Here is a 20,654-nt window from a genome sequence, read left to right on the forward strand (position 1 = left end):
GTATGAGGCTCACTCAATCAAATAAAACCTACATTTATTTTTGTGCTACTTTAGAAAAGCATATGTGAGCACATCTCCTTCCATTTAAAACTTTTAAAAGTTTGCATAGACACCTTGATAGCAAGCAAATGAGAGAAGGAAGTCCAATATTCACCCTCCTCCTCCCTCCACTTTGCTTTTATATGTTTTTTTATATGCTTAACTGGTTCCAACAGCTACTTGCTAACTGTGTCTGTGTGCCGTCTGGAGCTGAGTACATGCAGTGCTGGGTTTATCAGAGCTGAAATAACAAGTCGTGCAGTTGTTCAGTGCGGGACTTTTCGACTCTCACAGCTGAAAATGAGATACTTTTATTCTAAACTGCTCCGACTTTCCAAATTTAATAAAAACTGCACACAAAAGCACTCAAACCACCATGCCAGCCAAGAAACAAGACCTCTTCTGTTCTCTGTTATAAACTCAGCAGGCCAGCAGCTGTGAAGGATGTGTAACTGCTGTTATGATGTGTTAAAGAGTAACTGTGCAGTCTCACAGTGGTTAGGCATCTCTGAAGTGAATTAAAAACCTACTGACATGAAAACAATCCAAACCAACACTGCAGAGAACAAGCGGCTGGCGGCAAATGGAGTCCAAAACGAGCCGTCTCGGCCTTCATAATCCCACACTGCCAACACTGGTGTGTTTGCTGGACATCAGGTTAGCCAATGTCGTTTTCTTCTCCCCACACACACACATACGCGCACACACATGCACACAGGCCAGAGGGCAGCTCAGCATCTGCTGGTATGTTGTGTTTTGCTGCTCTGAAGCTGGGCTCCAAAAGGAGGAGAGTGCGGTGGGCTGAGCCAGCAGGGATCGGTGGCCAATAAAGACGAGCAGCAGCAGCTCGGTTGTGAGCAGTGAGGGAATGTTGGAAACCTGTGTGTGGGTGAGCCGCCTGGTGTGCCAAGTAAGTCGAATTCAGCTCTGCTGTGTTCAGAAAGCCTTATCAAAATTCAGCTGATATGTGAATCAGCCGACATCAAAACAGGTGACAGGTGAAGTGAAGAAGACTGCCCGTCTTAAACTTTAAGTGCAAAGAAACACCAAGCAGCAATCCTCTGGGGCTGTGAAACTGCAGTTAAAGGCCACTTGAGGCTGTCTCCAGAATCAAGTCAATCCCCATAGACCCCCATGTTAAAATATCCACTAAATTACAACACAAACTGTTGTGGCTTTTATGTGACATTTCCTGTGAGTTGTAGCTGACTGGTGCTTGTGGGTTTGTGCCGTTTGTGCCTCTTACAGCACTGTAACGGCTGATTCGTAAGGGACAATCAGCTGAAGAAGTCTGTGGTTCCATTTTGGAGGGCTATATTGTTTTAGCAGATATCTGAATCTCACCAATGCGTCTGTACAGTTTATGATCTAGCTCAGGGGTGGGCAACTCCAGGCCTCGAGGGCTGCAGGGTTTAGATATCACCCTGGGTCAACACACCTGAATCACATGATTAGTTCGTTACCAAGCCTCTGGAGAACTTCAGGACATGTTGAGGTCATTTAGCCATTTGAATCAGCTGTGTCGGATCAAGGACATCTAAAACCTGCAAGACACCGGCCCTCGAGGCCTGGAGTTGCCCACTCCTGAGCTAGCTACATCATACATACACATATCTATGATCTACATCTGTGATGATCTTTGTTATTTAATTTATCTTGAGCACACCCCTCATAAAAATGTCACTCCCCAATGGCTACAGCCTCCCCTCTTGCCACAACACAAAACTTCTCAGCTGGAACGTGACACAAAGCTCAAGGTATTGAGCCCAGATCCTAGTCCAACTGAGCATGCTCAACTTCCAAAGACCCTCCATCTCAAATCATCACACTATAAACTCTAAGGTCCTGGTCCATTCCCAGGTGGGTACACAATATTACTCCGGTGGTTTTAATAGTGTGGCAGATTTGCAGTACTTGTCTTCCTCCCTGTTAAATGAAAGGATAAATCACCCAGTTAGCTTAAAAGCTGAGCCTGGCTCTTTCCAAAGAAAATAAAAGGCACTTACCAGCACCTATCAAACCACAACATCTCTTCACACATCACACTGTGCTTTTGCAGGGATTAAAAAGGGAGATAAATATGATAATTAATGAAGTTTAGTGGCACCGTTTAGCAGACCTTGTCCCCTTTGGATGGAGTCAGGCTAGCTGCTGCCAGTCTCTTTGCTAACCTAATCTAAGTGACGGCTGGCATAGTGTTACCTTTACAGAGAGAGAGAGAGATTGATCTGCTTACTGAACTGTCAGTAAAAACTGAGATTGAATCCATTTCTCAGTAAATGAAAACAATCAACAAATTGATGAACAGAGAAAAAAATATGAAAACTATTTGTTTTTAAAAAATGGTGGTAAATTTAATATCCTGAGATTAATTGGTTTAATAAGATGAATTAATTGTGGGATCATTTAACAATAAACATAAATGATAATTGTCATGAAACCATCACTATAATCATGTTTCCCTTGGCCGTCAGATTTACTGTACAATACTCTGACTATTTGAGATGCAATACTTCAATAAAAAGTCATAAAACTTAGGGCAATACTCAAGCAGCATAAAAGGAGGAAACTTAAATACAGCCTTCAAATGTAGCCCAACTCTTTTCTCTCGGCTACCTGTTTGCACAACCACACCCACACAGCGGGAGAAACATGGTAAGGGTCGGCTTTAAAACTGCAAACACACAGAGACGTGCTGCATGTGGCCGAGAGGCACAGGCCTGCTAAAGGCTCTGCTGCTATGTTACAGAGTTTCAGTTGGACAAAACCTTCTCAAGTTTGTGGAGCCACCTGACGCCACGCAGGCTGGTAAATACACTGCCCTTTCAACAGGAAAACACACACACACACGCGCACGCACGCACAAACACACAATGTTTTCAATTGTTTCTGAAGAGGCACTGCAGATGCTCTTACAGAGGTAGAAAAGAAGGAGATGAACTAATTTGTGCTTGTTGACCCCACGCTTTTCCATTTCCTGTCTCTGAGCCACACATCCAACAGCAGCCTCCAACTCAGTCCCTGGCAGCATATTTATTTATTTGGACCAATATGGAGATTATGGTTAGACTGAGGAAAATATAATAAACTTTGCTCCAGAATATGGGTGCTAAACTGCCCTGGATATTTGTCAGCAAGATAACAGCAGATAATTCTTAACCTAAACTAATTGCAGCAGCATATTTTGACCAGTTCTGAACCAAATGCTCTTCTCTAGCAGAGTCTATGAATAAAGATATTCTTCTGGAAAGTCTTGTATTAACAAGCTGTAGATCAGAGAACAAGGTGCTTCTGTGTTGACCGCCGCTGATGTTGTTTTAGTCATCATTTAGCTTAACACAATATCTGCAAGATGAAGCATAATCACCAAATCTCTGATTTTGTTCACGAGTGAGGCAAGAATCGACCATGTTTGTGGTGAAGAGATGGCTTATTTACCAGTCAATCTACCCTCACCTATGGTCATGAGCTCGGGTAGTGATTGAAAGAATGAGGTCACGAATACAAGCAAAGAAAAGGAGTTCCTTTAAAGCAGGGCTGTCGAACTCCAGGCCTCGAGGGCCGGTGTCCTGCAGGTTTTCGATATCACCCTGGGTCAGCACCTGAATCACATGATTAGTTCATTACCAAGACATGTTGAGGAGGTAATTTAGCCATTTAAATCAGCTGTTTGGATCAAGGACGCATCTAAAACCTGCAGGACACCGGCACTCGAGGCCTAGAGTTCGACACCTGTGCTTTAAAGGGTGGCTGGGCTGTCCCTTAGATACAGGGTTAGGAGTTGGGACATTCAAGAGGGACTCGGAGTAGAGCCACTGCTCCTCCACAGCTAAGGTGGTTCGGGGATCTGGTTAGCATACTTCCTGGACACCTTCTTGGCAAGGCATTTCAGGCATGTCCTACCAGAAGAAGGCCCGGAGGTAGACCCAAGACACTTCAACATGCGTAGACCACCAACCCTCCCATTATTAAACGACTTGCTGCACCTCCTGAGCCACAGTCACCCAGTAGTTTTGCAATCATGCAAAATTCCTCTAGTAGAGTACAAGAACAAAGTGGAGCTGGAAAAGGGCATAAGAGGTTCCCTTCAAAGCAGCTGTAGACACAGTAGCAGTTAGAACTCTGTAACGAGAGTAAAAACATGTTTTGGTGCTCTTTTTGTTGTCTGATTGTGAAAGAAATGAGGGGAAAATACAGACAACTAAGATTAGAAGGGTACCTCGTATGCAGAAGGTCTCTAAAATGCCACACAGTGCAGCAGCTCTGTAGAAAACCAGCGTGAGGTTTTGTGTAAAAGGTCAAGTGTTGACAATGGCTTACAGGCAACAGGGCAGCGTTAAGATTAATCAGACCTTCCGTCTGGTGCAGCAATGAACTTCTACCCTGCTGAAGAGTCTGCGAGCTAGAAACTGAAACCTTATCAGCTGGGCAGGTGATGCTTCCCTCAGAGTTCAGGTTGCTCTGAAAGTTTTATGAGGGTCGGTGAGCTGGCGGGTTAGGATTTACAGCTAAAGACTTTAAAGATCAACCCCGTCTAGCTTGACAAACTATACTCACATTCTGTGGAATTTGACTGTTTATTCTTATCCATTTCTTATCCATATGTGTTCACTGCAGAGGCTGCGACATGTCGTGTGTGATGATAAATTAGCTGCAGGCTTTTGTAGTCCTTGTTACCATTATCTCAAGCTAAAAAAACACCTCCTTGCTTAAAATTCCTCTACTTTGCGTCACAAAATCTGTTTTCTGAGGGGAAGTCTTCACATAACACTGCCCAGCTCGGGCTACAAGATAAGACATACTTTTATTCTCCCAGAGTTGGGAAATTCCTTAACACAATAGACATATAACAAAATGTTTAAATAAGCAGAATGGTATGAAGCTCAATAAAACTCAATATTACCAAACTGATACCGTAAAAAGGTGAAAACTAATAGGAAATAAAAGCATCAAAATACCAACCAGATTACGGCCCAAAGCGGATGATGTATGGCATCAGTTTGGGTCAAATTATTTTATGTTCTAGTTTTTTTCTGGCAGCTTCTGACCTCACACCCTCGTGGCAGAATGACGAGCAAGTTAGACTCTTTCTGAGACTCCTCTCGCTTCTGTGTGGTTCACCAATATAAGCGCAGTGCGCTCTGAGAGCTGTGGGAGTTTATTTGATCCTACCGCTCAGCTGTGTACAGACTACTGTTTAAAGAGTACTCTGTAACAGGTGTCCAGGTTTGGGGAACGCTGCAACGAGTCAATCCGGTTGTTAAGCATGATGTAATTTGCTTTTTCCTAGTCCGAACGCTCCCTCGGTTCCAAAAAGCAAACAAACGCTGAGACACCATCAATCAGCTCCAATAAAATGATCAGTGTGACTGTTCTCCCAGCATATCATCCACGAAACAGAGGATTCACAAGGTTCTGTGGGATGAACCCCTGTCTGAAGTATTCTTGAATAAATTCAAATCTCCTCTGATGGAAAACATGTGGAAGGCTTTAGTTAAGTTGGGCGCACAAGAGAGGTGAAGAGGAGAGTGAAGGCAGGGTGGAGTGGGAGGAGATAAGACTGTGGCGCTGACAAAAAGACAGGAGGCCGAGATGAAGATGCTAAGGTTTTCACAGGAAGTAATGAGGATGAACAGCTCAGGTCGAGCGGTTTGGAGACAAATTTAGAGAGGCAAGGCTGAGATGGTTTGGACATGTGCAGAGGATGGGTAGTGGATATATCTGACAACGGATGCTAAAGAAGAAGACTTCAGAGAGGGGTGGATGTAGTGAAGGATGCTAGGGATAGTAGGGATTAGGTGAGATGGATGCAGATGATCAGCTGTGGTGAGCACTAATGGGAACATGCAAAGAAGAAGAAAAAGTGATGCTGGGCTAGTTGGCTTGTTGCGATTTGCTGCCTGACTAATAGACTAGTACAAGAAAGATATAAATTATTCTCAGTAAAGTTTATGTTAAGGGTCCCAGATGGACAAAGATAAATTCATCATATGGCAGGAAGAAAACACTGAAAACAGACCCAACTTCAGCCAAAAGGAGGTCTGATATAATCCATCCACAGCACAGGGTTAGTCCTTAATATGTTGCAGCGTGACTTGGATTACTCACTATGAAATAGTCCTCATCAGAGGCCTCATGTCCTCACTGAAATCTTAGGTCTCACTGAGATTGACTCTCTATAATCAAGCACCATGATAGCAACAGACAAAAACACTGTGCAGTCATCCAATGGCAAAAAAAGCAAGACCAGAGTTTCCTTTTCTTTGGTCTAACTCTTAGATGGAAATGGTGATCTATATGCTGTATATCTATATGATGATCTATTAGAACAGCTGCTGAAGAAACCATGGCAATGGGAAAGGTGTGCCCATCCACAAAAAGTAAGTAAACCAAGCTTGATTTTTGTGCCCATGCAGACTGAAACACATAGCTGGACTTCTCGTACTAAAAGCCAATTTAGAGGGTCATTAAACATCTCCTAAACATGTAAGTGCTAACAGAATGAAAAAGTGTTGTTAGGTGAGGTGCAGCAAACAGACCACATCAAGACAAATTAAAAGTTTGTGAAACTCTACAGTGTGCTTACTGTTACTTTATAAGCATTATGGTAGGAGCCTAGAAGAAGTAGAAAGTGTGAGTTGCCATGCCCAGGAATGTTGCTTCTAGTTTTCTGACATCTATCTCTGATTGACAGAGCTGGGAAAGAACCGATCCCAGAAAAGCAACTCAGAAGCAGCAGCAGGGCAGTGGCGACAATGGCTCAAAATAAAAGCTGATAAAGCGCATAGTCTGACCCTGACACATCCTGACATGCTGCTCATCTCAAAGGCAGCCAGACGCTGAGCACTGGAAATGCAGCTCTGCAGGGGACAAACAAGCTTAATCACAGGTTTAAGGTGAAGATGACAACTGTGATAACGAGGAAGAAATCTTTAGTTGATTTATGCCTCGGTTTCTTTTTTCAGTCTTGGGGCTTTGTGTCAAGCGATGCAGCTGGACAACACCTCCAAGGTTTTCGATGTAAACACCGTGCACGGCACAGCCTCACTTGTGCACACCACTACAAATGCCTTGTGTTTTGAAATTGTAAAGCTCCCAACCGAGTTAAGCCGCATTATCCTGAAGCGGGACAGGAGGGATAGAAAAGCACACCACTGTCAAGTGTGCAACATTCAGAGGTATCATTTCCTCCTATTGTTTTCAAAGTAAAACAGTTTTCTTTTCTTTCGGTAATGCGAAAGTAACGCTGCATGTAGTTTACGTACCTGTCAGTGAATGAAAAATACCTTGAGAAATTTCCTAATAAACTTTTTTTAAGATAAGACACCAGAATCAGAAGATACAGAAGTACAACTGTATTGCGACGTTACACATGATTTCCACAGTGCTTATTTAGTTGGTTTTCAGTATAAATAATGCTTTCAATAACAAAGAGTGATCAGTGCATCCCTAGGGGTGAATATACGCTCTTTTAACCGTTGTACTGGCAAGTCTCTCGCTTTTAATTTGAAAACACATTCGCTTTACTTCCGATTTTTTGCGTATTTCTAGCTGAACTGACGAACCTCACTTCAACATAACTGGCCCCTTCTATCCTTTCCTCTCCCGTGAAAACCATGATATCACACACAGTGGAAAGCACATTCAGTGAACGATTTTACAGCTTTGACGGTGAGCGCAGGGGAGGGTGGGGTCATCAAAATGAATGACAGACCGTCACGGCCAATTAGAAGCCTGAGAGCACGCGTGGACAGCCAATTAGAAGCAGTGAATGGTGCTTAGTCTATATTGATTCCGTTGCGGGAGGTAATGTAGCAACAATCAGCTGAACTCCAACCGGAACTAAAGCGATTTTAACATACGAATAAAAAACAATGTGCTGAAAACCCCACGAAAATACTGAAATTATAAATAATTACTGTACAGCTCAAAGCATGGCGGTTAAAAGGAATTTGCGGGATTCATATCCAAAACTAATGGTGATTTTTAAGCTTTTTTTCCACGCTTTTTTTTACGTGTGAGCTCGTGTGAAGCAGGAAAGATCTTCAAAACGATAACAGTTGTTCTATGACTATATATAGTAAATGTAAATAAATCATAATCAACGACAGCTACTTTTACTCGCATAACCACCCCTTTCAGCGGTAGCTTTATTTTGTAGGATGAGACCGGAAGTTGCCTTCTGCTACTCTGCTAGCTCAACACCGGAGGGGTTTGGCTAGGTAGGCCTCAGTGAATACAAATAAGTACAAAGTTTACCACAATAAAACACAATGAACCATTCCCTCTAAACGCAGAACGACTCGAATTATCCCACACAGGCGCCGGGAGAAGTCCAGAAAAGCCCCGGCGCTATGCTCCACTTCACTCCCAAACGCCACCGTTTGCGGGCTGCCGTCATTCAGCCCCGCGGTATCGCTACTGTGTCCACTGACAGATGCCTTTCAGGAGCTGTTCGACAACTTCCCAACCGCTGCAAAATTAATTCCCGCCGCACCGGCGCAAAACTAACTCCTCAAAGGCTCACCTTGCTCTCAGCGCGACAGCTCCTCCTCGGTCACAAACCTCAGGGCAAAGTGGAGCAGAAAGCGTCCATGGTCCCGTACCAGGAAGTCCAGGGCACTTCTCAAACTCCGTGTGTGGGAAGCCGTGCAGGATCCCAGCCAGGTAGCAGCAATGCGCCGCCCGCCGGGCTGATCTGATCTCACCGGCTGGATGCTGCAGCTGCAGCTGGGGCCGAGCCCAGTCTGCAGGACTGCCCTCACACAACATGAGCCACAGGGCTCAGGGTCGTTCCTGCTTCCTACGGTGTCCAGGAAAATCCCAGGAAAACTGTGGGCTCTGATCAGAGTCCCAATCAGAATGTCATACATGTTTTAATCACAATAATCGATCAAATAATCAATCACAGGGCCGCTTGCAACTTCCATATCAGTTTTTTTACTTTGTTTATTTTAATGTTTGTTACTGACTAGGTAAAAAAAAAAAAAAAAAAAATCAACCACGCGTTTCCTATATGGTAGTCCACATCCCACCAAAGACAGTTCAAAATTTGCATCAAGAGATAGAAAAAGATCCAATTAAAAGCAATAACAATATGAATAATAAAGAAATACTGCAGGCTTTTTGACAGTGTTTTTATTTTTTATTTAATTTTATTGATAAAAAAGAAAGAATGAAAAAAAAGAAAAGTTAATCTGAGATATGTTTAAAAAATTAATTAATTAAAAAATGTATACAGAAAAAAGGAAAAGCAAAATTCATTTGTACTGCTTACAAATGGTTGCTATACGCAGTAAAACACACTCAGAGATTTGTTCTGTGTACCAGGAGTGCCGTGGGAGTGATGTATACATGTGTAGTTAGCAGGTATCTATTGTATGTTGGTATTGTGAAGCGTGACGTGAGAACAACAGTTTTGTATTGAATGAACTATTTTGCAAGGTGGCGAAGCAAAGGTTTATTTAAATAAAAGGCACAATCCCACTTAATCCTTGGCTATTTTAGCAACTAAATTGGCCACTTCCAGTCATTTGTGACTACTTTCTGTTCTTTAATGACCCTGTTTATGTTTATTCCTAGACTGTTTTCTGTATCTGCCATAGATATTCCAGAAAGTGTTCTAACGTGAATAAATATGGCTTTCTGCATTCAAAAACAAACCTCATCTCCCTCACCTTAGCTGTGACAAAAGTACTGAACCACATTTATATCATCCTGAAGGCTTTCTACAAGATTTTGGAGCTTGCCCTTTTATCCAGAAGAGCATTTGTAAAGTCAGACACTGGTGTTGGACGCTTACAGTCGCCGTACTTGTTCATCCCAAAGGTGTTTGATGGGGTTGAGGTCAGGGCTCTGTGTGGGCCAGTCAAATTCATCAAGCCATTCTTTTATGGGCTTCACTATGTGTGCTGATCCGCAGTCATGCTGGAACATGGAAATGTAAGCTGAAGAAGCTGAAGCGTGAACATCTCTCTAAACATTTAAGCTGAGGTCAAAGCTCAGGTCAAGATCAATAACAAGGTGTGTCAAAATACTTTTGTCTGTATAGTCGTATCTGTCCCAAGTATTGAAGAAAGTACTCATTGTGCAGAACAACACAACTACAGTGGCCTCAAGGTGCTTTATGCTGTAAGGTAAAGACCCCACAATAGTGGACAAACCCCTTGTGAGCAAGCATTTGGTGACAGTGGGAAGTAAAAAAAATCCCTTTTAACAGGAAGATCCTCAAGTAGAACCACGGTCAGGGAGGGACAGCCATCTGTATAACCTTCTAATGATGGAGCTGGAGATTAGTTTAATCACTGATGCTGCGCTGGGTATCGTTATCTGATACAGCATCACATATTCTTGGATTTCAGTTTTAAAATCCACCAAAAAGGAAGTAACTGAAGCTCTAAAACAAATGGTAAGGAGTACAAAATGCAGTATTTGCATGTAAAATATAGACAATAATGTACATGTGTAAGAAAAAGTAGATTAAGACTCCTCTCTGTTACATCCACCACTGGTCCGATCAAATTCTAATCCATTTTTGCATTTTAGTTTAGTTTAGTGGTATTTGTTTTAGGGCTCCAGGGAGGGTGGATTATATTTTGAAGGGGATGGTGTCACCCCATAAGCCTTGGCAGAGGTTTCATACAGTACGTTGATATTAATCAGTGATAGTATGTTAATCACAGGCGTGCATTGTCACGCTGAGATTAAATTTAAATGTGGTGCTTTTATAAAAAATTCCATTTATAACTGCATGTGGAGGAAACAAAAACATCTGGTCTAGTCTGTCTTTGAAGTGGGCCGGACCAGTGAAACTCCCCTTTCTGTCTGTGTGAAGAAGTTTAACTGCACACTTACTCCCTGAGATATCGCAATATAAGAAAAAGAAGAGGAATTTCAACTGTACAGTCTCAGTTTTCTTGAGATGATACAGATTTACTGTAGTCTATGAAAGAAATCCATAGAAAATTCCAAAGCCTTCCAGTGGGCCGGTTTGGAGTCTTTGCGGGGCCTATTCTAGCCCCCGGGCCTTATCTTGAAACCCCTGTCCTAGAGGATTTTGGATGAACTTCTTCCATCACACACTTTAATCTGCTGCTGCCGCTTCCACCGGATTCATTTGTATTCCCGTCTCGGCTTCATCGACAAACAGGACTTGTTCTGATGAAGAGGGTGTTGAGTGTCCACACGCTTCACGCGGTGTGGAAACATTTCCCTCGCTTCACTGAGGAATCCATTACCGCCGCTGTTTACACAACAACAACAACGCAGGCATTTGCTGATAAAATAACAGATTACATAATGATAAGGCATTAGCAGTTGCCCTCTTTAGATACATTTGCTCTCCAGTGGCATAAACCTCGCACGTTCTAGACTAGTTTGGCTCCAGTTTTGCTTTGCAGGTGAATTAATAATCACATCAGTTATTTGTAAGATTTCTGATCCAAATCATGTAAAAGATCATAACATTTTTTTTATATATTTTCTAAGCTAACCAAACTGGACTTTATGGAAAAGAGAATATAGGATAATAAAAGTCCCTTAATGTACCTCCAGCCTCCAATAATTGGGGGCACAGGAAGGAAAAAGGAGTAAAATTGTGTTTTTGATGCTATTAAAAGCGTAGCCTGCAGATGGACTTGGATGCAAAGGATATTTTTTATATCTCCTTGTTTTTGTCTGAAAAATTATATTTCATCGATGTTGGACATGAAAAAAAAGAGGAGAGACGAAGAAAGGAAAAGGAGTTGGGGGGGGGGGGGGGGGGGGCTGTCATGATGTTTAAAAGAGCTGCTCCTGGCCTATTTGTATGAAAAAGAAACTTGCTGCTGATAATGTGCAACCTACTGTGGTGAAAACAAAAAGAGATGAGGGATGATCATAACGGTCCTTTTAGTGTCAGGTTCTCATCAAAATGCTTTTGAAAGTATTAAATTTGCCTTTTTTTCTGAATGTGCACAGTTAATGTAACTGAGATAGGACAGAAAATGACTGAACGAAAAGATCTGGAGTGATTGTGAGATTAAAAAACTCAGCATGTGCCTCCTACAGCAGGTGGATATGTCACTTTGATGCACTAGAAAGGAAAGGGCCATCGGAGGGTTGCTCATTGGAGATTTCTGTTCACAAAGTTCAGTACAAGTGGCTTTACACCGGGAGGGGACAGGAAAGGAAAGGAAAGGAAATGAAAGGAAAGGAAAGGGGAACTGGTGCTTTCAGTACCAGAATTGTCTTTAAAACATCTTTAAGAGTTTTAAATCCGTGCACATCCTGCAGATTTCCTCTCTGAGACAAAGCTACGGAGCGGCGTTCTGAGCCCGCTCAGCAGCGTCCAGCTTAGTTCAGCCAGGATCTGTCTGCTGTTTTGTGTTTCACTGGCGTTACAGCAGGCGCCGAGGCCCTGGAGGAGCCTTAAACACACACCCAGAGTGTATAATGAGGCCTGGGTACAGGGGCTGCACTATTTACTTTCGAGAGCATACTGTTTATAGAGAGGAGCTGCTTAACCCCCACTAGCAGACCATATTATTGACTGCAGAGCGCTGACTGGTGACCGGGACTACACCTGATGCCTTCAAATGTAACGCGCCGCCATCATTTGGTAAACAGAACAGGACAGGGTCAACCGTGTCATCAAAATTCCCACAGAGGAACCAAGAAGTCAACATTCATAGCCAGCCTCTCTTCTTTAACCTGTTCCAGGTCAGGTTGTTGTTAAATGGACTATTAAAGGTTAGCATAGTTAGGCAGTTTTCACTAACATAAACAGATGTGGCATATTGTCTGAATATAAGGAAATCGTTAGTTAATCAGACAGCTGACTGAGTCAGGAAAAGAACTCAACCAGACCAGGTGGCACCTCGAGAGAGCTATGCATAAATAAATTCCTACAAACGTCAATTAACTGAATCAACATTGTAAAGAAGAGGAGGCCAAAACTTCTGAACAGCAACGTGAGACACTGAGATTTCCTCAAGCTCCTTCTGTATGTTCCTTTTAAATCGATTGTATGTAAATTCTGCTTTATACTTTCTCCAGTTCTGAGAGGATTAAACTGAATATTAATCACTTCTTTAGTCAAAACAAAAACTCTTTGCAGTCCCTTCTGTTAGCCTTTGGTGAACCACAATCGCATTCCAGACGTGTCTCAATGATTATCAAAGGAAACAAGACTCTTCTGACCACATTTTGTAACTCCATTGAGGCCAAGGGTCTGAATACTTTTATAAATGAGTGCTATCAGACAGCAAAGTTCAGTAAAGTGATGTGAAGGATCTTTCAGAGATTAGCTGTTAGGCCTTCACAGCAACCCAGAAGTCCTTAAGAGGTGCACAAATAAAGAGAACAAACACCTCTAATTTAATGCTTAGGTGTTCTTAGGATGTGTATTGACTTTTCTCAACAATGTCAGATTCAATCCCAGTTACCCATTGATTTATTCATTTGTTGCATGTTGTGCTCATTTATTGGAAATGTCCTTCATTTGTCAAGGATGCACTTTCCGGTGAATCAGAGCCGAAATCTGTGGAGAGCAAACCAGAAAAACACACAAACAAGCAGCCGATTTTAAATGGATGTGTGGTCCGATCAATCGATACGCCTCGGTCTGTTCCGGGCTCAGTGACAGGAAACAGCGTCACAGCCAGGTTTGATGGTCCTGCAGACCTGTGCCGCCTGCCTATTTGCTATCCTAACGTGTCACATGACCATGTTAAAGGGGCAACGCGGGGGACTTGATTCGGGCTTGGCCCTGCCGCGAGTGTTGATTTCACGGCCTATTAAGCCGCTGATTGTGTCACGGCTGTCTGCAGCGAATTCTACATCAGTTCCACCTTCGAGTGCCCAACGCAAACACAACAAAACACTTCTTCATCAGGAGTCCACTTAAAGTAAGCTGAGGGATCAAACGTGCTGGAAACAGGTTGGCATGTTACATGTGCTCAAAGCATAAAAGCTATAAAAACATGCCCAAAGAGTTGCTGAGGATATTTCGTTTAATCGAGCCTCCTCTCCAAGTGTTCCAGCGCCTCAGGAACGTTTACATGCACAAAATGTTATCCTTTATGGGCCTGGGGTGAAGGATGGTGGCCCACATGTGAGTTTCATTCCCATTCATCCCTTTCTTCCATTGTGTGTCACTTCATGCCATGTGTGTATTAACGTTGTGTAACATAAGAGGATTTGTACAGTAAGTCTGTATTTCTTGGCAGCCGTGGAAGTCCATCCTACACAAAACATGGGGAAAAATGGGTGAAGTGGGTGGAATAGCAGCCCATACAGGCGTGCTGGAGATCACCTGGGCGTACGTACCTGCCGGGGAAGGACATGCCCAACCTCCCCTATCTATCTTTTAAATGAGTTTTTTGAATTCACTTGCTCAGTTGTCTGAGTCGAAAGATTACGTATCTTGCGACTGCATTGTGCAGGATATTGTGCTTCCACCTGGAATGAAATGTGTTCTACAAATAGTTTTTTTTTATGTTTGCTCACTGATAGGAACTCTAAAGTAATAAAGTAGCAGGCCAGCAGCTGGTAAGAAAACAGCACCTCTTGTTGTTGTCTTTTGTTTTCATATAATTCTCTTTCAGCCTCTTCATTGTTGCTCTGCATTGCTTCGCTGTGTGGTGGATGAGGGAGAGAGCACGTGAGGTTCCTTTAGTTTAAGTAGTTTTAAGAACTACAGTGATCCATCACCATTAATTGCATACTTTATCACACGCATATTAGCACTCTGTTGGTGTCACATTAGTCATTGTCAGCATTTATAACACACCATTTTACAACTATTAGGCTATTAATTAAGAGTTTTCCACCAATAATCTCTCAATCACTGATTATTGACAGTGAGTAAGGAAGCTGTTGTAGATTAAAGATCTCTTCTAATCTGATGATAAAGTGTTACTAGTGTCCAAATAACTCTTCCGGCTTTAAACTGAGGTTTACTGACGACTAATTCATAGGATGCTGCCGTAAATTAACCCACACAGGTTAACCAACTGAAGGTCTACTGAAATCCACAGGCTTTATTCTCATTTAGTGGAAGACTACTATAGACCTCGAGAGATCTTTATTAGAATAGAGATGTTCAAATTAATCTAATAAAAGAGGCAAAAATGCTTCTGAAATCATAGCAGTAAAAATCCCACCTTAGAATGAGCGAGGCAGGTTTACAAATGCAGACACTCGGCTCATGGTGCCTGTGTCTGTACGGGGGAAGTGGGGAAAGGGTGCATCCTTGAAGCTGTCATTCATTTTATGGCATATATAAACTATATGGCATATTTGTGATTTATTTTGAACTTTATTTGTGCCATTGATGCTTTTTGGGGCATCTTTACTGGAATTATCTGGCTCATAATATGGCTTGACATGTACTTTGTCCTGTGTAAAATACATAAAGAAATAAAACACAATAATAATCATTTTAAAAACACAATCCAGTTTTGGTAAGTGACATTCTCTCTGACTCTTTTCCTTTAAATATGATCCAAAAAAACAAACAAACACAGTGAAAGCCAAAATACTAATTTTGAGACTTTAAAATGCATATTCCAGAACAGGTAAGGTAGTTGATGTCCATCTTTTACATACAGTCTTTGAGTGGGCGACGTGGTCACCCATGGCTGCACATGATGTTCCTATAAGTACTCACATTAGGGTTGCTTTTATGTTAGCTTTGTCACTCTAGACAATAATGTAAACACAAAGTGACACTTTCTGTTCAGTTTCCTGTTAAAAGTGAGTTCTTTCTTCCCACTTTCACTAAGTGATCTTCACAGAGGATCAGTCAATCAGAAAATATAAAGCATCTTGAAATGACTGTTGCTGTGAACTACTGCTATATAAATAACATAACTAAAGGTTTGAACTGATAAGAGAGACCATTATGTTTCATGCCAGCTGGGTAACACCACCCTTAATGAATAGTATTACAAGCAGAATCATTCAAAAGCTGGCTCCATGTTTCCAGCTATGGGACAGACACTCGTTTCATCAAACAGGGCTTATTCTGTGCATATGCTGCTGTCAGCTTAAAATAACAATAAATCTGAATTTTTAATCATTGTTCTCCACCTTTTCAGCTATGGTGTGTATTGACAGGTAGTGACTGAAGTGCACAGGAGTGTTACTGTTACTTCAAAGGCCTAAAGGGTGCTGTGGGAGATAAGTACCAATACACAAACACAGCCTTTGGCAGAGATCAAACACTGATTTGAGATCCGGGACACTCAAATATCAGTGAGGAATAAGTGGCCTAATGAAGGGCATGGTATATTGTGCTAATCTCATCAAAGAGCTTCCCATTTAAACCAAACACACACAGGCATTATCCTCTGATACTGAGGCGATGCGCTCTTTTGTGTGGTATCAGCAGAGCATCGCCTCTGTGACTGCTGGTTTTGTGGACTTCCTTTTATCACGGCTTTCCTTCCTTTTTCAAAACACAAGATGGCAGCATTGCATCAGCTGACTCTGCTGACGGGAGCCACATGCACAAACTCCTTTTAGTAGCTGCTTTTTACACGCATATTGCTCCGGTTCTTCCGTGTTCTGCCAACAAGCTTAAGCGTTGCATAAGCATAACAATTCGGTGAATATTTTGTCTAACAAAGGGGAATGACTCACTTCAGTTCTTCAAAGGAATGCATAAGAAATAGGAGGTGAATATGAAAAAAATAAAAATAAAAAGCTCTCCCAGGCCTTCCTTTGATCAAGACTATAATTTAATTACCTGCATACCAAAGAGAGCCTTTATTTGGAGTTTCAGTCTCAGTTGTGTCTTTTTTGTTTTCTTCACCGTGGCACGCCGGATTCAAAGTGAAGCTTGAAAAGTGGGGAAACGAACGGTTTTGTTCTTTAAAAGCTGAATAGATGTAAATCATAATGTAATCAGCTCAGTACAAAACTGATGTACTTACAGTAAATATACTCCGATAGAGGAGCTCTTTCTTCATGCTGTTTTTTTAACCTAAAGTTCTGCACAATAACTAAAGTCATTTGATCATATTATTATTATTTGCTGCTAATTTACAGAATTTGCAAGTATTTAGTAAAATGTGCATATTTTTCCTTCTTAAAATGCGGTCCCTCTCAAGAATAACACAGTAATTACCTTTTTAAATCGTGCTTTGTATTCTTAAAGTTGCCTCATTTTGGTGTTAGTGTTTGGCACTGATAAAGTTCCTGTACTGTTTGTATATTTATTCTTGCCATTTTGTATTACATTACAGTTTAAAAACGGTTGTTAATAAGCACACAGTCCAATTCAATTGATCTTCTTTGTGAAAGCTGATGAATATTTCATTTTTAAATGACACAAAGCAGGATTTTCACATCTTTCTCTTCTGTGTTTCCATAGTGGTCAGTGAATAGAAATAAACGGAGCTAAACATGTAAAATAATGTTTTTTTTAACTCTTCTAGATTAATATATATATATATATATATTTGAGGCCTTGTAAGCACAGTATCCATTACATGAACTGAAATATGATGTCACTGGGGGGGTTACTACCAGTACCAACTACTAAACTTAAATTGTCAATCCAGCCAGTGGGAGTTTGAGAGTATTTAGACCTTCACGAGTCCTCTCTCCTTATGTCTCCACCCTAGGAAGACAGGAGAGGAGGAAAGGAATCAAGGAGGTACAGAATGAAAAATATGACGCAGGATGCAGCCACCTCCTGAGCCCGGGTCTGCTGGAGGTCTTTTGCTGTTAAAAGAGTGTTCGTCCTCCTCATAGGTGATCCTCTGTTACTTCAAGAGTCTCTCCAACTTTGTGGGGTCGTACCTGTTTCTGTGAATGATTTATACACCATATATAGCAACTTTATACCTGGTATCTATAGTGGGAAAATGTTGTAACCAGGAGAAAAACGCTCCTTTCCTTGAACTACATTACCTGTGACAAGTGTTGGAACTCTAAACATGTGCAGCAAATCTTCCTTGACCTTTGACCCCTCTATAAAGCAACCCCATTGGGAATAATCTGGCTTCCTGTCTGCTGTCTCTGGCGGAGCATCAGCCACTGCTGGCTGTTAATTTCAATTAGCTCAAATCAAACACTTCTCTTCCGCTCATCCTCTCTCTATGACCCGACCAATTTCCTGCTTTCTCTCCTCTGCTTCTCAGTGGCGACGGCGAGCACAGAGCATCCCATCTCGCTCCTCGCAGGAAGGAATTCTCTACGTTTCCACTGGGAATGTGACGGATTGAGAGTGTGTGCGCTTGTGTGTCAGCCCCCTTGGCATGTCTCGCTTCTTGTCAGAGACTGAATAATACACAAGCTGTGTGATTCAGTAGTAACAAATGGGCTGATTATCAGCTGCACAATGCTTTAATGTAGTACATTCCACTCGTATCATTCAAAATACGACATGAATTTACTCGCAGTGGCTTGGTCACACTCCAAAACCATCACCGGTGTTCCAACATTGCATTTAGCGTGACTCCTCTATTTTCATTCGCAGTGTCTTTGTGTTTGGTGTATTGATCCAGTATCACTGCTGTCTACTCGCTATTAATAGTCTGGTATTGATTGTGGGATTTATTCATGTGTTATTCATTCAATGTGGCTGAGAGGCTTTGTGATGGGTGTGTTTTAGAGGACACCTTTGTGGTGTCTCTTAAGGTCACCTGGATACAACTGTAGAAAAATGATGTTTTTTAGTTAAATAACAGTGTCTGTTATCACTGGAACTATTCGTTTCCTTTCTCCACTGCACATTTGGCTTTGTAATATATTGTTCATTGGAGTGTTTGCAAATCTTTTATAAATCAAACTGTGTTGTTGCACCGCTAAAATGATGTTCAAAGTACTTTTTAAATTTGAGAAGAAAGGAAAGTGCTGAATTCTTGAAATCGTCCAGTGTTAAAAATACTCAAAAGGAAACAAAGTAGAAAAGTTGAAATTCGAACATCCACTCTGATCAAATCTCTGTTTGACTTGATTATTGTGTTTGACTGAACTCTTACCTTGAATCTGGGAGCATGTTGGGTGACAGCTGATGTGATGGTCACCTTTCACACAGGACGCACGCAAATCCTTTAAAATGTTCTGCATGTCTTTCTGAGCATTGTTCAAATTTTGATGGTTCGAAGGCTTAAACATTCCCATCTCGGCTCATGTTTTAAAAAGGATTCTATACAAATAGGATAAAACCCAACAACTAATTGAAAAAACAAAACAAAAAAACCCTCAGAGCTGCAGATATTTTGTTGAATTCCAGGCCACACATTGAGAATAATGGCGGTGTAATATTATCTATCCATGGGTAGGATCCACAGGCTGAAGGTAGTTTATTGTATGCCTTGCCTGAACCTCACAATCAATATTTAATAACAGACTAGGTGGACTGGTGCAGTGATGAAAAGGATAAGACGCCATAATGTGCCAGAGAGCACATAATATACAGCTATGTGAATATTTGTGATATGTAGTTCTAAAAAAGAAGAAATCTGAGCTTTGTTTGTCGCAGCTTTGGTTTAAAGAGCCACTGATGTGAGGGGATCTGCAGTTTGTCTGAGTTATTAGACCCATTTTAAAAATACGCATTTACGCGTTTAAAAGGAGCGAGTGTTTTCCAGATCTTCCCATTTCTGAAGACTTCAGTTATTGTCATTCCTCTGAGGTAACCTTTGATGATCGCAGCAGAAGTACCACTTTTGTTGTTGTTGTTGCAATTCAAGCACATGTCAAAAACCCCTGATTGATATCTGTGAGTGAAAGGTGAAAACTTTGACCTTTGACTTCTCTTTCCTCTCTACTGGGGATGCAGTTGTGACGGTGAGACAGTACGGGAGTGGATTGGACAAAGAGTGGACATACAGTGGACAGGGCTCGCCCAGGACAGCGGACAGCACAGGAAGGAGGACTGCGTAGGCCGATCCCTGATGTGGGAACGTTCACAGTTAGCCTTTCCCCGATCAGAGCCAACCTTCTTACTCAAGGCCAATTCAGGGTTTATCTCAAAAGTTGGTAAAAATATCAAATGTCACAGTCCTCAGTGGGACTAAAGTTAGTAAAAGATGGCTTCTGAATGCAAATAATTTAGCAATATACAGTATAATTCAACATTTAGGGAAATGCACTCATCTGCTTTCTTGGCATGAACTAAATGAGGTGACATTAGTACAAAAGAGGCTATAACTAGCAGCTAAGTTAGCTTAAGGAATGGTAACAGCTGCGCCTATATGTGAAATAAAAGCCACTCATCATCAATGTTTATAAAACTCACTAACACCCTTAATCTTTAATCTGTGCAAAAAGCAATGTGTAAAAGAACAAATGGCTATAAATAGGGAGCTATAAGCTAGCCAAGTGTAGGAACTTTATTTCAGTTGCTGTTTAATGTTTATTTGAATAAAGACAGTTAAATCCTGTCTACACTGGAGGAGATAACAAAATCCTCATTGACAATTCTGCTCACAAAAAACTCCAGTTGCAGTTTCTAACCTATAATCCAACCTATATTTAAAGCATTTTAACACAATTTCACCAAGCGCCTCAGCTAGCTTTCTAACGGCTAACTAAACAAAGACTAAAGTAATCATGTAAAATTTGAACCTAGCTAAAGGTGTTTTGTTGTGGTGCCAACTGTTTTACCCTACTTTGGCCAT

General features: G+C 41.6%; 1 protein-coding gene across 1 annotated transcript in view; it reads right to left on the bottom strand.

The window, feature by feature from the left end:
• The window catches only part of usp6nl (USP6 N-terminal like), a 103,285-nt gene extending 94,485 nt beyond the window's left edge, over positions 1-8,800 (bottom strand). Inside the window, exon 1 of the mRNA XM_085387129.1 lies at positions 8,567-8,800. The gene's annotated coding sequence lies outside the window, so the exon portion shown is untranslated. The remainder of the gene's footprint in view (positions 1-8,566) is intronic.
• Between the last annotated feature and the right edge of the window lie 11,854 nt (positions 8,801-20,654).

This window comes from Rhamphochromis longiceps, linkage group LG17, assembly GCF_057381845.1.
Source record: "Rhamphochromis longiceps isolate RC_006_pf linkage group LG17, R_longiceps_female_GT1.1, whole genome shotgun sequence".
Taxonomy (NCBI): Eukaryota; Metazoa; Chordata; class Actinopteri; order Cichliformes; family Cichlidae; genus Rhamphochromis; species Rhamphochromis longiceps.